General features: G+C 28.5%; 1 long non-coding RNA gene across 1 annotated transcript; it reads left to right on the forward strand.

Annotated features, from left to right (window-relative positions):
- The first annotated feature begins 2,915 nt into the window (after nt 1–2,915).
- Nucleotides 2,916–5,052, forward strand: LOC136077675 (uncharacterized). Its single transcript, XR_010637176.1, has 3 exons — nt 2,916–3,011; nt 4,544–4,709; nt 4,794–5,052. It is a non-coding gene; the product is annotated as an uncharacterized LOC136077675 (long non-coding RNA).
- The last annotated feature ends 9,071 nt before the right edge of the window (nt 5,053–14,123 follow it).

Below are 14,123 nucleotides of genomic sequence, written 5' to 3' on the forward strand. Positions count from 1 at the left end.
AAGTAAAGGAAATTTTTACTGATATAGATTTTGAAACTATTGGTGAAAGTATAAATACCAATTGTGAGAATCCACAGTATATTTATAGTGATCAGTCTCAATTGTCTGAAACACATGCAGTTTCTCTCAACGACAGCCAAAGTCAAACAGCTGCATTTAGTTCATTTTCTCAAAGTTTCAATGAATCATTGTCAGTTACTTGTACATCAATTTTTAATGATCATATTTCTGATGGTGATGAATGCCAAGAATTTGAAAACATATTAAGCAGTGATTCTGATGAATACACACAGTCTTTAAAAACAGAGAAACTTGAAGCAGATTTGGCATTTTGGTCACATTCTTTTAACATCACTCAAAAAGCCTTTGGTGCTTTGCTGGCTATATTACGAATTTTTTTCCCAGATTTGAAAAAAAGTCCTAAAACAATAATGCGATCTGAGTTTAACAAAAAAGAAGTGCGTGAAAATTCATATTATTATTTTGGCATAAAAGAAGGTATTGTTGATAAGCTGAAACACTTAAATAGCAATTGTACAGAAAATCAGGTTATTTCATTACAATTTAACATTGATGGATTGCCTTTATTTAAAAGTTCAAATGTGCAGTTTTGGCCAATTTTAGGTTTGATTGAACAGTTTGAAGGATTAGTTCAAATAAATAGGGACCCATTTACAATTGCAATATACTGTGGAAATAGTAAGCCTACTTCTATCAATGCATATTTGAGAGATTTCGTTAATGAAATTGTAGAGCTTCAGAGTACGGGCTTTATATATAATAAGATTTGTTATAAGATAAAAATTTCTGCTCTGATTTGTGACACACCGGCACGAGCTTTTATCAAATGTATTAAAGGGCATGGAGCATTTTATGGATGTGATAAATGTGAACAACATGGCGTTTATGCTGGACGTGTAATATTTCCAGAAACATCTGCAGTTCTTCGAACAGATTTGTCATTCCTTGAAATGAAAAATAAGGAACATCATTTTGGACCAAGTCCACTAATTAATATTCCTTTTTTTGGCATGATATCACAAATACCAGCAGATTATATGCATATGGTTTGCCTAGGTGTAATGAGAAAAATGGTTTTTTTATGGCTCAAGGGACCTTTAGCAACTAGAATTGGCCCACAAGGTATTCAGGACTTATCAAATAAGCTAATGGACATGAGACCTTACATTCCTTCAGAGTTAGCATGTAAACCACGATCATTTCGTGAATTTGAACGGTGGAAAGCAACTGAATTTAGGCAGCTCTTGCTTTATACTGGCATGGTGTGTTTTAATGGGATTTTTCCAGCTCCACTTTATAACAATTTCATGCTTCTATCTGTGGCAATGACCATATTGCTAAGTAAAGATTTGTGCCACAATTATACTGACTTTGCCCATAGTTTACTATTACTGTTTGTAGACCATGCCTCTAAATTATATGGCAAAGAAGTGATTACGTACAATATGCATGGGCTTATACATTTGACACAAGATGCCAAAGCATTTGGTCCTTTGGATAATATTTCTGCATTTCCATTTGAAAACTACCTATCCCAAATTAAGAGACTTGTGCGAACACCTCACTTACCTTTACAGCAAATAGTTAGACGGCTTTTTGAGAAAACAGCTGTTGACTTAAAACAACAAAAAACTCATGATAATCCAAAGAGTGCATATGTTACAAAGAAACATTATAATGGACCAGTTGTTAAATTGTTGAACATATGTGGTCAGTATAAAGAACTGTATTGTAAGCCTTGGATTATCAAAGTTACTGCTGGAGATAACTGTTTTGGTTTAAAAAATATCAAAGTTATTATTGTGCAGAATGTTGTCAAAACAGCTGATCAGATATTAGTTATTTATAAACAGTTTGAAGAACTTCAAAATTTGTTTTTGTATCCATGCGAATCTCTTAAGGTTAACATTAGTAAAGCTTCTCATTTGAATGATGAACTTTTTTATTGTTTAACTTCAGAAATACAAAAAAAATATGTTTGTATACCTTTTGATGGTAATTATGCTGTTATTCCTATGATGCATTGTTAACATTTACTTTATTAATGTTAATTTTTTGGCATTATTTATTTGTATATTAAATGGTTTTTTCTATAAAGTTAGCTAATGATACTCTAAACTTCAAACAATATTCTTCAACATTGTTTTAAATATTTATTTCATTATTGCTTAATAGTGTTGCAAAACATATTAGTGTTTTAAACATGTTGTTTTTATCTAAAAATCTAAGATAAGTTTCAGTCATGATTTACTAAATCCGTTTACGTACATAAAATACAAATGTTTTAAAACTTTTTTAAGTATCATATGTAATTTCTTGTGAGTACTACTTTACTGTATTCGCTAATGTGATTACTAACTGTATTCATTAACAAAGACAAAACTATATACATTTATATAGTTTTTTCTTTATATATGAACACAGGTTTATATTATTTTGTGAAAAAAGACACGGAATATGTTTCTTTAAGTCTATTAGTTTGTGATTTTTTTAGCTTTTGCATTTTTATAATGGCTAATAGAAAATTTGCAATAGTTTCGTTTTTGGATGAGGATGATGCAGTGGTCCCAGAAAAGTGGCTAATAAATAATGAACTATGCTATTGGCCACCATATACAAGTCAGCAGAGAAATGACAAAGCCGTAAAAGAATGTGAGTTGCCTAACGAAAACTGGGCAAAGCATCCCATGCGGGTTTTAGGCACAAAAGGCAAGTATATATTTACAATGTTTTAGTTTAAAAAAATAATCTCTTTGAATGTTTTTTTAGGACAAGTGATTGTGTAGTTGCAAGCTAAATGGCAAAAAAACTTAATTGTTCATAAATTTGTTTTGATAAAAAAAATGCAACTTTACTTATGAAATGTTTATTTTTTGCTGATTTTTTAACTTTGCAGAATCGTATGCAAAAGCAAGATCTGAACTTAATAAAGCAACAGTTACATCAGATCTTCAAAGTGACGTTGATGATTCAAGACTAAGAAAAAAACGGTAAATTAAATTACTATAAATTAATATTAATTTATTTATTAAACCATTTATGATTAATTAATCATATATGGTTTTATAAATAAATGAATTAATATTGTATTATATATTATATATTAATATTAAAATTAATAATTTATATATAATACTGAAATCTTTATTAATATAAAATATTATATATGTGTTATATTAGTATTCAGAAATATCCTGATGATGGCATTAATAATAGTGCAGAGGATTCGGACACAGATTCTCAAACATCAAGTACAAAATTTTATGGAGATAGTTCAAAGCAGAAGAAAATTTTGAGCAAAAATATCCTGTTTTCAAAAACAAAATCTCACATGCCAGCCCCTCAAGTACCAAAATTTCCTCTGATCAGTCAGAACTCTTTACCACTTCCTTTTGTAAATCAAAAAGTTGTAACAGAACCAGTAGAGATAGATACAAGCAATCAATGTGATTTTGAAGTGATCCCATTAACAGAGATTACAGTTGATGAGGTAGAATGCTTAGCATCTTTTGTTCCTAATATTGTATCTCATGTATACAATATTTTAATTGTAACTCATCTAATAAAACAATTAGGGAGAAATGTGCTGCATTATCTGCAACAACTAGTATTGGAATGGCTAGTAGCAGCATTGATTATAAATTTTTTTTACAATGAAACAACGTTGTTAAATACTTCCTCCTCTGCTCAAACATCAAGCAGTGTCTTAAATAAAATATTTACCCTTTTGGTTGAGCTAAAAGGCACAGTTGCTAATCTAGAGAAGCAAACAACATACAACACTACTATGTTGCAGACTCTTTCACAGGTTGGGCAACAAGATGTTTGCAACATTTTTGAAACACTTAAACTTCCTGTGTGTGACCAAGATCAGCTTGAAGAGCTTGAAAATATTCTAACTCAAGAAAAATTAATTTTTAACAAACTTGTAAGTTCTGAGATTGATATATTGATCTGAACTGTTTTAAAACAATTTTTACATTAAAATTACTATTTCAAATTTAAACTAATTATTAAATTTTATTAATATACTTATATTAATTTTATTAGCTAAATATTTACTGCCTGATCTTACAAAAAAATTTATATATATATATATATATATATACAAATATATATATATATATATATATATATATATATATATATATATATACAAATATATATATATATATACACATATATATGTATATATATATATATATATATATATATATATATACACATATATATGTATATATATATATATATATATATATATATATATATATATATTATATATACATACATATATTTATATATATATATATTTATATTTATATATATATATATATATATATATATATATATATACAAATATATATATATATATATATATATATATATATATATATATATATATATATATACATATATATATGTATATATATATATTTATATATATATATATATATATATATATATATATATATACAAATATATATATATATATATATATATACACGCATGTATGCATATATAGGTATATGGAGTTGCATCAAAAGGTGGTCAAAGTTTAAAAGAAGCAGTCAGACGTATGGTTTCCGCTCTATTTGAAAATGAGATTCTCAAAATGTTTAATTGGTCAGGACTAGGAGAGCTTAAAAAAAAACCATTTCGTGACTTGAAGTGCCGACTTGTTATTCAGAGTAAGAAGTCTTTTTTTTTTAGTATTATGTTTAGTAATGAGAATTTTTTTTTGTTCAACTGTAAAGGAAGATGTATATTTACAGGAGCATTAAGAAAAAATCCTCCAACCAAAGATGCATCCGAAAGTGATGTCCAAAAAGCCGTTGTTCACTATTTGGCAGGAGCTGCTGATCGTAGCGGTGGCAGAAAACAAAGAGCCATAAGAAAGTCTGTTGAGATATATTAATAGTTTTGAACATTGTTAAATACCAACCGTTGGGAGTATGGTTGCTATAATTGCAACCTGACATAAATTATGTGCACAGATTGATTTTAAATTTTAGTTCTAAATTTTTCTTAAGGAATTTTGATGATGACACACAAAATTTATTGATAATAAAAGAAAAGTTGTAAAATAAGTAGCCCTTTATAAAACGTTTCTAAAGAAAATTTAATGTATGTAGATCAAATCCTTTTGATTTTCTTATATCTGTCAAAAATAATTTACTATTTTTATAAACGAATTCTACTTTATAAGAATTATATTAATGGAGAAATCACCATTAAGTTAACACGCTTATTTTTTCGATTTGTAAACTTAAAACAAAATGAATATATTCTTTTTTTCGATTTGTAAACTTAAAACAAAATGAATATATTTTTATATTCATTTTGTTTTAAGTTTACAAATTGAAAAAAAGGAGCGTGTTAACTTGATGGTATTTTCTCCATTCTAATAATCATTTTTTTCAATTTGTAAACTTAAAACAAAATGAATATATTCATTTTGTTTTAAGTTTACAAATCAAAAAAAGGAGCGTGTTAACTTAATGGTATTTTCTCCATTTTAATAATCAGAAACATTTTGTTGCCCGTTACTGATTCTGCTCTAGTGAATCTATTGTGGGCCTGCATTGGGCCTTAAATGATTTGCCAGTGGTGGCCCGTTGAAATGCCAGCGCTTGCAATGGCTAGCCAGCCCTGGACCGTATTTAAGCCGATGTGCATGGCGGCACTGCGCCAGGTCTGGCAAGCCAGTCCTGGTCGTGTTCCGCAGCCAGAACCGGACCGTTGTCGGGCCACATGAACGTTGCTACTTGGGATACTTTTGAAAAACTTTTTTTTACATAATATTAGGGACCCATTAAAATTTTAAAGGTCTTGAGGCACCTCAAGATAATTTCCTAGAGCATTGATATTTTTCCAGAGTATTTCTGAAATTAATAGACAACTTTTGCACACCCAGGTTAAACGAATTGTAAAAAAACTAAAATTCACTCCACCCTATTGAACAGTATTCTATACTCTATTTAAACAATTTAATGTAAGTGAAAAAAAAAAAAAATTAAAATTGATTTAATCATGCTATAACAAAGTAAAAATGGTAATTTTTTAATATTTTGTTGTTTATGTTTACAATCTGGCTGTATTACACATCCCAAAAGCCTTTGCGTTAGCAGGTACAAGAATTTAATGCAATTTTTGCCGAGTCGCACCCCACTGTTTGAAATGTTCGAAACGCTCGTGCATTTTTTTTCTTTAACGTATTTTGGCGTGTTTTTGTTTTGAAAAAGTAGGTTTCTTTCTTTGGAATCTCGAGCTTTTTTTGACATTATTTTTAAAATTATATAAACTTAACGTTATTATTATAACGATATTAATTTATATTGGCAAGTTACTATTTTGAAAAAGTTATTCTATGCTCAACGGAAAATGTTGAAAAATGTTACTCTTTGCTCAATAAGAAAAAAAAAATAAAAATTCAACTTTTTGAAAAAGGTAATGAACATATTTTTGTAAGGTTTTTTCAAATTAGTTGCGAAAAGTAAAGGGATTTCTTGCTTTCAACCGCTTTTTTTATTTTAGTATACTTTTTATCTTTAATTAATCAACTTTATTTTTTTTTTCATTAAAATATCTAGATAATATTAGTTGTCTTAAATTTTAAACTTTGCGCAAATAACATTTATATCGAGTCAGTGGCGGACTAAATAATTTGGGGCCCCTAGGCTAGTGACATATTAAGAGCCCCTTGTGCAAAAATTACCTACCAGATGGAAAAAATAGTAATATATTGGGGTGCGTATATTTTTTTAATAACATATAGCAAAGGTAGGCCAATGCTGTTAGGTATATACTGTAAGTTTCAACTCACTCTCACTCACAATAGTCAACCAATAGTTCAGTGAATGAATTAAGTTAAATGTGAACAAATTGACACCTATTTAGTGGATGCCAAAGTTACTTTTCGAACTTTAGCTACGTCAAAATCATTGATGATATTGGCCAATTCCAAATCGCGTAGTAGTTTACCTTCAATCGTCATGAGTGTCAAAAAATTCAATCTTTCATCATTTATTGTTGCGCTGATTGCGTTTTTCACTCGTCCAAGTGCCGATAATGATCGCTCCTCTGAACAATTGACAATCATTAGAGTCAGGTATATTCGGAATGCAACACTGACGTTAGGAAACGTCATTGACATTATGAATAAGATAATGTTATCATGATTATCGCATAAGATCAAAATCTTAATCTGACTGATAGATTATAAATGATAGACGCACAAGTATGTTATGGGGCCAAGGGACCGTACACGGGCCCCCTAAAATCACTGACCCTTTGGCTGCAGCCTATTTAGCTTAATGGACAGCCCGCCACTGTGTCGAGTAATTTTATTCAAATATTATTAGTATAAATTTACTTTATCAGATGAGCGAGTCAAGTTATCTTGAGATTATTTTGTGTTATTTTAACTTAGCACAAGTATTGATCGTGTTAAGTTAAGCAATCATTGAGTTAAATTTGCTTACTTTTTATATTGTAAACTTTTTATATTGTAAACTTTTTATATTGTAAACTTTTTATAATGTAAATTTTTGGCATTTAATTTGATTTGATTTTAGTTTTAGTTTTTAGAAAATTCTAATTGAATGCCATGAAACTGTTGTTTTTTCAAAATGTTGGAAGTAACATAGGTTTCTGTAATGAGGACGGGTAACATAAAAAAATTAATAAATGTCCAAATCCTCACATAAAAAAAAGTACTTGCCATAAACCTAATTTTTTCAAAATTCTGTCTTTGTGTAAAACTTTTTTTTATAATTACCGTGGTCACATGAAATGGTTTTCAACGATTTTTTTTTTTTTTTTAGATGGCCCAAGAAAACTTTAGAGTCTTGCCACAGAGCACCGGAAAAGAGTATTTTACACATTTAATTACTATACCTTAAATGGTTATACCTGTTTTCAGCCTATTCCAGGAAAGATTTACAGTTTTATAATTTTTTTTACATTGCTTTGGCACAGAAAAAGATCTTTACAAAAATCATTTAAGATGTAATGTAAATTAATATATTATTTGTAAAGTCCAGGTATAGGTACAATGTTGGATTAAGGATCTAGTATCCTTAGTTTATCCATAAATTATAATATACGATAAGGTCTCATTGTTTCTACTTTGTTTGTACTTTGTATATTTTGCTCTATGTTTGACTTTATTCTTAGAGGTTACGATATTGACAACTTTAGTATCTATATATTTTTTGGCAGTAAAAAAATTTAACCCAAGAAATGTTTTCTAGCGATCAACCAATTTATGTTTTGTCAACTCAATCAAGACATTAGGTTCAAAAATAATGGATGCTCTTATTAATGATTGTTCAATGGAGATTCGTCACAAAGGTTTTTCACCATGTAGCAAAGCGTTGTACATGGGTTGCACATTGCTTAAGTATTATAAATACGGTAACACAAAACGAATAGTACTTAGAACATTCCTATATTAGTTAAGTCACTCAATGGATTGGTTGCATCAATTCCTAAACTTTCACGTAATTTCTCGTGAAAGTTTCTGTGGTAATTTATTATTCAAAAGTATTTTTTAAAATATGAAGCAAAAAATGGCCTTTAAAAATTTGCAAATGCGTATGTAATACGGAATGTTAAAGAAAATAAAAAGCGGTAAACAAAGTTTGGTTTTGAAAATTAAGTTTCATTTAGCAAAGGAACGTTATAAAACATTATAGCAAACTCAAGATTTATTTTTTAAATTATCCAAATGCAGTTTTTCTGCCTTCACTTCTGGTACAAAAAGTCATTGCCTGTGTCTATGATGTTCTTACACCAGTTTAGCCGTGGATGGTTCATGGTACTTCATAGTTTTTTCTTATTGTGTTCAAAAGTTATTCTTCTTTTTAAGAGTTACTCTTCTTTTTAAAAGTTACTCTTTCTTTCGTTACTTTTCTAGTGAGTACAAAGTTTTCATTTTTCTTAGTTTGCTTAATGCTCAATCGCTGGTAGCGTTTGATGCTGGTATCAAAGGATAATTTGCCTAAATTTCTTGATAGCAACGCTATAAAATTTAGCTTTTCTTAATACATCTCGTTCATAAATATTATAGTTAAACCCTGAGGAACAAATATTTGGTCACCGGAATGCCACCTTGAATAATGCGATTCATATGCATGATATGAATTGATGTGATTTTTAATTGCCATGATTTTGTCAACACTGGATTTATTTGCTGAGGAACCACGAACATCAATTAAAGGTATGGCAGAAAGAGATGGTTCTGCTTTTTCAAAACATTTTCTAAAAATTTATTTGTTTTATCAAATGTTTTAAGAAAGGAGGATTTGCACACTTCCAAACCTTTCTCCGCCTTTTCTTAAATGATACTTGCGATTCATAGTTCTAGTCTTTGAAGGTCTACCATCCCCCTAAATATGAACAGACTTTTTTTGGAGCGTCTGCAATAAGAAATGATATATATATATATATTTTTTTTTTAAGTTTAGTTTTAGTTTACATTATTTACATGTCGTGATTTACATGTAATATATAAATATATAAACTTGGAATCTGGAAGAAGATCATAACGATCTTGTCGCCAGAACCATATAAAAATTACAATATAAATATAATATAAAATAATACAAGTAGATTATGACAAAATAACAATCCAAAACATTTCAAATAATAAATCGTTAAAATAATGTCTCAAAAATATTTCAATATATGATCCGTTGAAAAAATAATATTCTTTAATCTGTTTTTAAAAACAGAAAAAGAGATAGATGAATCAAAATTAGGCTGGACAATTTTATTCCAGAGATAAGGTGCATAGTTGTTTTAAATTATTTTTATTTAAATAATTTCTGGCCTTATAGAGGATTCCAATACTTTTTGCAACTTTTGTTGATATATAATCAATATGAGTTTTCCATGTCATATTTTCGTCAAGATAAATACCTAGGAATTTTAAAACGGAATCTTTTTTAATTTCTACTTCATCAATATAAAGTTTTGGTAAATCATTAGGCAAAAAACGCTTTTTTGTTGAGGAGTGGAAAAGGATCCACTTTGTTTTGTCATATTATATTTTTTATTTTATTATTATTTTATTATTTTATATGTTTTGTCATATTATATATAAGGATCCACTTTGTTTTGTCATGTATATTTTGTATATACCAATTTTCTTCGAGCGTATGACCCTTGGTGTTGTCTCCTTACGTCATCTTTAGACTCTTCCTTACTTGGGACATATTCACTCTCATGAGGTGAAAAATCATCTTTAAAAAATTCAACTGTATCTGCAATTAAAATAAAATGTTTTGTCGAACTTTAAATACTCATGTGACTTTACGACGCATACATTTCGATGTTGCTGTAATACTTATTTTGAAAAGATTTTACAATAACTTACTTTTATTCTGCTCTGGGTTCTCAGATAAAACTGCATCCATAATATCTATCCATTTATTCAACCAAAAATTAAAAAATTACAATTTTTTTATAATTTTACAAAATTTGGTTAGGTGTCACTCATATAGTTAAGAACTGGTCACTTGAGTGACACCTAAATAAAATAAACACACACAAAAAAAAATCAACACCAATAATAATAATAAAAATAATAAAAAATAATAATAGCGACTAGGGTATAATAAATTAAATAATAAGACAAAAGAATATGAAACACTCAATCAATAACAACAGCAAACAACAGCAAAAATAATTAGCAACAATAGAATACAAATACACAAATAATAGAATACTTTATGCAAACGAAAAGGCAAGACACAAAATCTACAAAATGAAAACAAAAACTACAAAACGAAAAGGTAAACACAAAACTTCTACAAAATAAAGTAAAATAAAAAAATAATAATCTTTTTTAATTTTTGGCGAAAGACAAAGGTGTAAAAATGGGAGCGAATTATTTTTATGTTTTAATTAGTTCTTTTTATTATTATTTCGAACATTTTATGAACTTTTTTTCTTTAAATTTGGTACTTAGCTTTTAATTGATTTTTTTTGTTTTGTTTTAGTTTTTTTATTATTAAACCTATTTGTTCGCTTTTTTCTTTTACTCATTTTTTTGTTTTATTTTCTCTTCAATCTCTTCGTTCGTTTATACCTTTCAATATTTTTCTTACTTTTCTTTATTTTTAACTAATCTTTTTTATTCTTCAAAATAATTTCGTTCGTTTTTCCTTTTCTCTTTTTTTCCTTTTTACCGTTAAATAAACTGTTCCGCCATTTGCGACATCATTGCATTGACATTTTGAGCTATATTCGCCTACATTTCGCTTTTTTCTGTTATGTTACTATTGTCTTGACCTGCAATACATGGATATTTGTAAAATCATATAGTAAAAACTGATTAAAAATGATGAAAAATATTTATACAAATATAAATACAACCAAACACATTCATCAAAATAAGAATAAGATACAAGAAAGAAAGAACAAATAAATGCGTAAAGAAAACATCTTCCAAAATTAGAAGATCAGTTAATTAATTCGGTTGTTTCTATAATATAAGGTGGTTCTTTTATTCTAAAATGAGAAAATAAAATTACAATGATAGTATCAAGAAAATAAAAATCGGTTGTACTAACTTCATTATTGCAAATTAATATATACTTATATATGTATATATACATTATATATATATATATATATATATATATATATATATATATATATATATATATATATATATATATATATATATATATATATATATGTATATAAATATATATATATATATATATATATATATATATATATATATATATAAATATATACAGATATACATATATATACATATATATATATATATATATATATATCTCGTAAATAATTCTTATGTAACAGTATATATTTATTCCATGTTATGTTGACTTTGAGATTTTGCTGAGACGCCGGACCAGAATAAATTTAAAATAATTTTTCTTTCTTTTAATTAAAAGATTGCAGGCCCAAACCAAACCCTTAATCGATGATATTAGTACATACAGTGCAGGCTTAAGTACATACATCCACTGATTTAGGGAGATCCTGCAAGGTAGTCGATATATATATAGCAGTCTAGGGTAGTCTACCTATACCCCTTAATTGTTGGGGAGGGGGGAGCAGCAAATTTTGTGCCCTTTTGCTAATTTTGCTATTTAATTTAAAACCTAACGGTAAAATTTGGAAGATTTTGAGACCCTAATGACACGTTTTTTTAGGGGGCCTCCTACCCATTAGCCACGGCACTGCTAAAACCTGTTTTTGTTGACTCAAAAATTAGGTTGACTGAAATATGCCTTACTCAGGGCCAGTATATAAGGAGTGGCATGTGTGCATAAGCGCCCGCAGGATTTTTAAATGTTCCAGATAGGAAACTTTTCACACATTGTGCTAACTCCAAACTTAAGTATGTTTATATTTATGCCAAATGAGGAGGCCTTGCAAAAAATTGGTATGGCGGAGACCTGAAAACAAAAAGCCTTAAAACGTTTGACCCCCCCCCCCCTCCTTGTTGAAACGTGAGGGCACTAATATAGTAAAATTTTCAACTTTAATATCTAAAACTAAATTTAAATTTATGGACAGATTTTAAATTTCGTTGAAAAATATTGTAAATTACAAAAGTTATGACCATACAAAATTTACAGCCCCCTCACTTTTTTGGGGGGGGGGGGGGCTGGAGGGTATAATTTCCCTCAATGCACTTACAATGCATGTAAGTGCATTGAGGGAAACTATACCTTCTACTCCCTATACCATACATCTTTTTATATTGGCAAAATAGGATCTTTAGTCTGAATTTTAACTTTTCTATTGATTAGCTGGTTAATTGTAATAAATTAGAAAATCGAAGTATACCTTGATGCATTGTTGCGTATGATATTTTATTTATCTACTAGCATCATAGTAATTTAATTAAAATGGCAAGCCTTAAAGTTTTTTAAAGTTTTTTGAGTAATTTTAAAATTAAAACAAAATTTATGCAATGGGTCGCAAAGCAGTGAGTTCTGTGCGGCAACAACTTGTTAACTCAATTCAACAGCAATTTAATATTGCTGATGTTGCTAAACATGCTAAAACTTCCAGAAAATTTCTATATAATACTGCTGATAAACTTAAATTGAGTTTACCAATGAAAAATAGGCCAGATCAAAGATGTCGTAGGTGCACTAATTCTACAGAAGACCGCTATATGGTGACACTTGCTAAAAAAAAATTGTACTGATTCAAGTAGGAAAAATAATATGGAATATAAGAGAATACTGCAAAAGAAAAAACCATTAGTGCAAGAACAGTTTGTTGTTGTTTGTTAGAAAAAGGGTTGAAAAGTTACACACAGAAACGAAGATGTTATCAACATAAGGCTCAGAAAAAGAAGAGACTCACTTGATGTAAAAAATGTTAATTGGACTCGAAATCAATGGTATCATGTGGTATTTAGTAAAGAATCACATTTTGATGTCATAAATAGAAAGAATCGTAAGTTTGTGTACCGTCTTCCTAATGAAAAGGATTTACTATTTAACTTTACAACAAGATCACAAGGTGGCGGTGGAACTATTTCTGTAAGGGAATGCTTTTCTGCAAAATGGAATAGGTTTATTGAAGTTTTACAAAGGTCGTGTAAATGCTTCTTGTTATTTAGAAATTGTTGCTGAATTTCCTGACTATATGGACACTCTTTTTGAATCTAAAGCTGAAGATTGTTATATTATTCAAGACAACGCACCGTGTCACAGAGCTAGGTCAATCTTTATCTATCTTTGGTCATTTATTGAACTCGAAAATTACAACATAAGCAACACAAATGACCTTAAGGATGCAATTCAATCCATTTGGGGCAAGACTTCAATTGATCTTTACATTAAATTGATAAGTTCTATTCTAGATTGTATCCCTCAAATTTTAGAATTTAAAGATCCAACAAATCTTCATACTGCATCAAATTAAAAATCTTTTTTTATCTAAAGTTCGTACCATGTGCTATAATTTTAACAAGCTTATTTTTCTGTATAATTCCTAAGTGAACTTTAAAACATTATGTATTATGTATTATGTGTTGTGTATGTATTTCGCCATAAAGAATTTTTTTACAAAATTAGACTTTTACAAAATGTATATATACGGCT

Source organism: Hydra vulgaris, chromosome 03 (genome assembly GCF_038396675.1).
Source record: "Hydra vulgaris chromosome 03, alternate assembly HydraT2T_AEP".
In the NCBI taxonomy this organism is placed as follows: Eukaryota; Metazoa; Cnidaria; class Hydrozoa; order Anthoathecata; family Hydridae; genus Hydra; species Hydra vulgaris.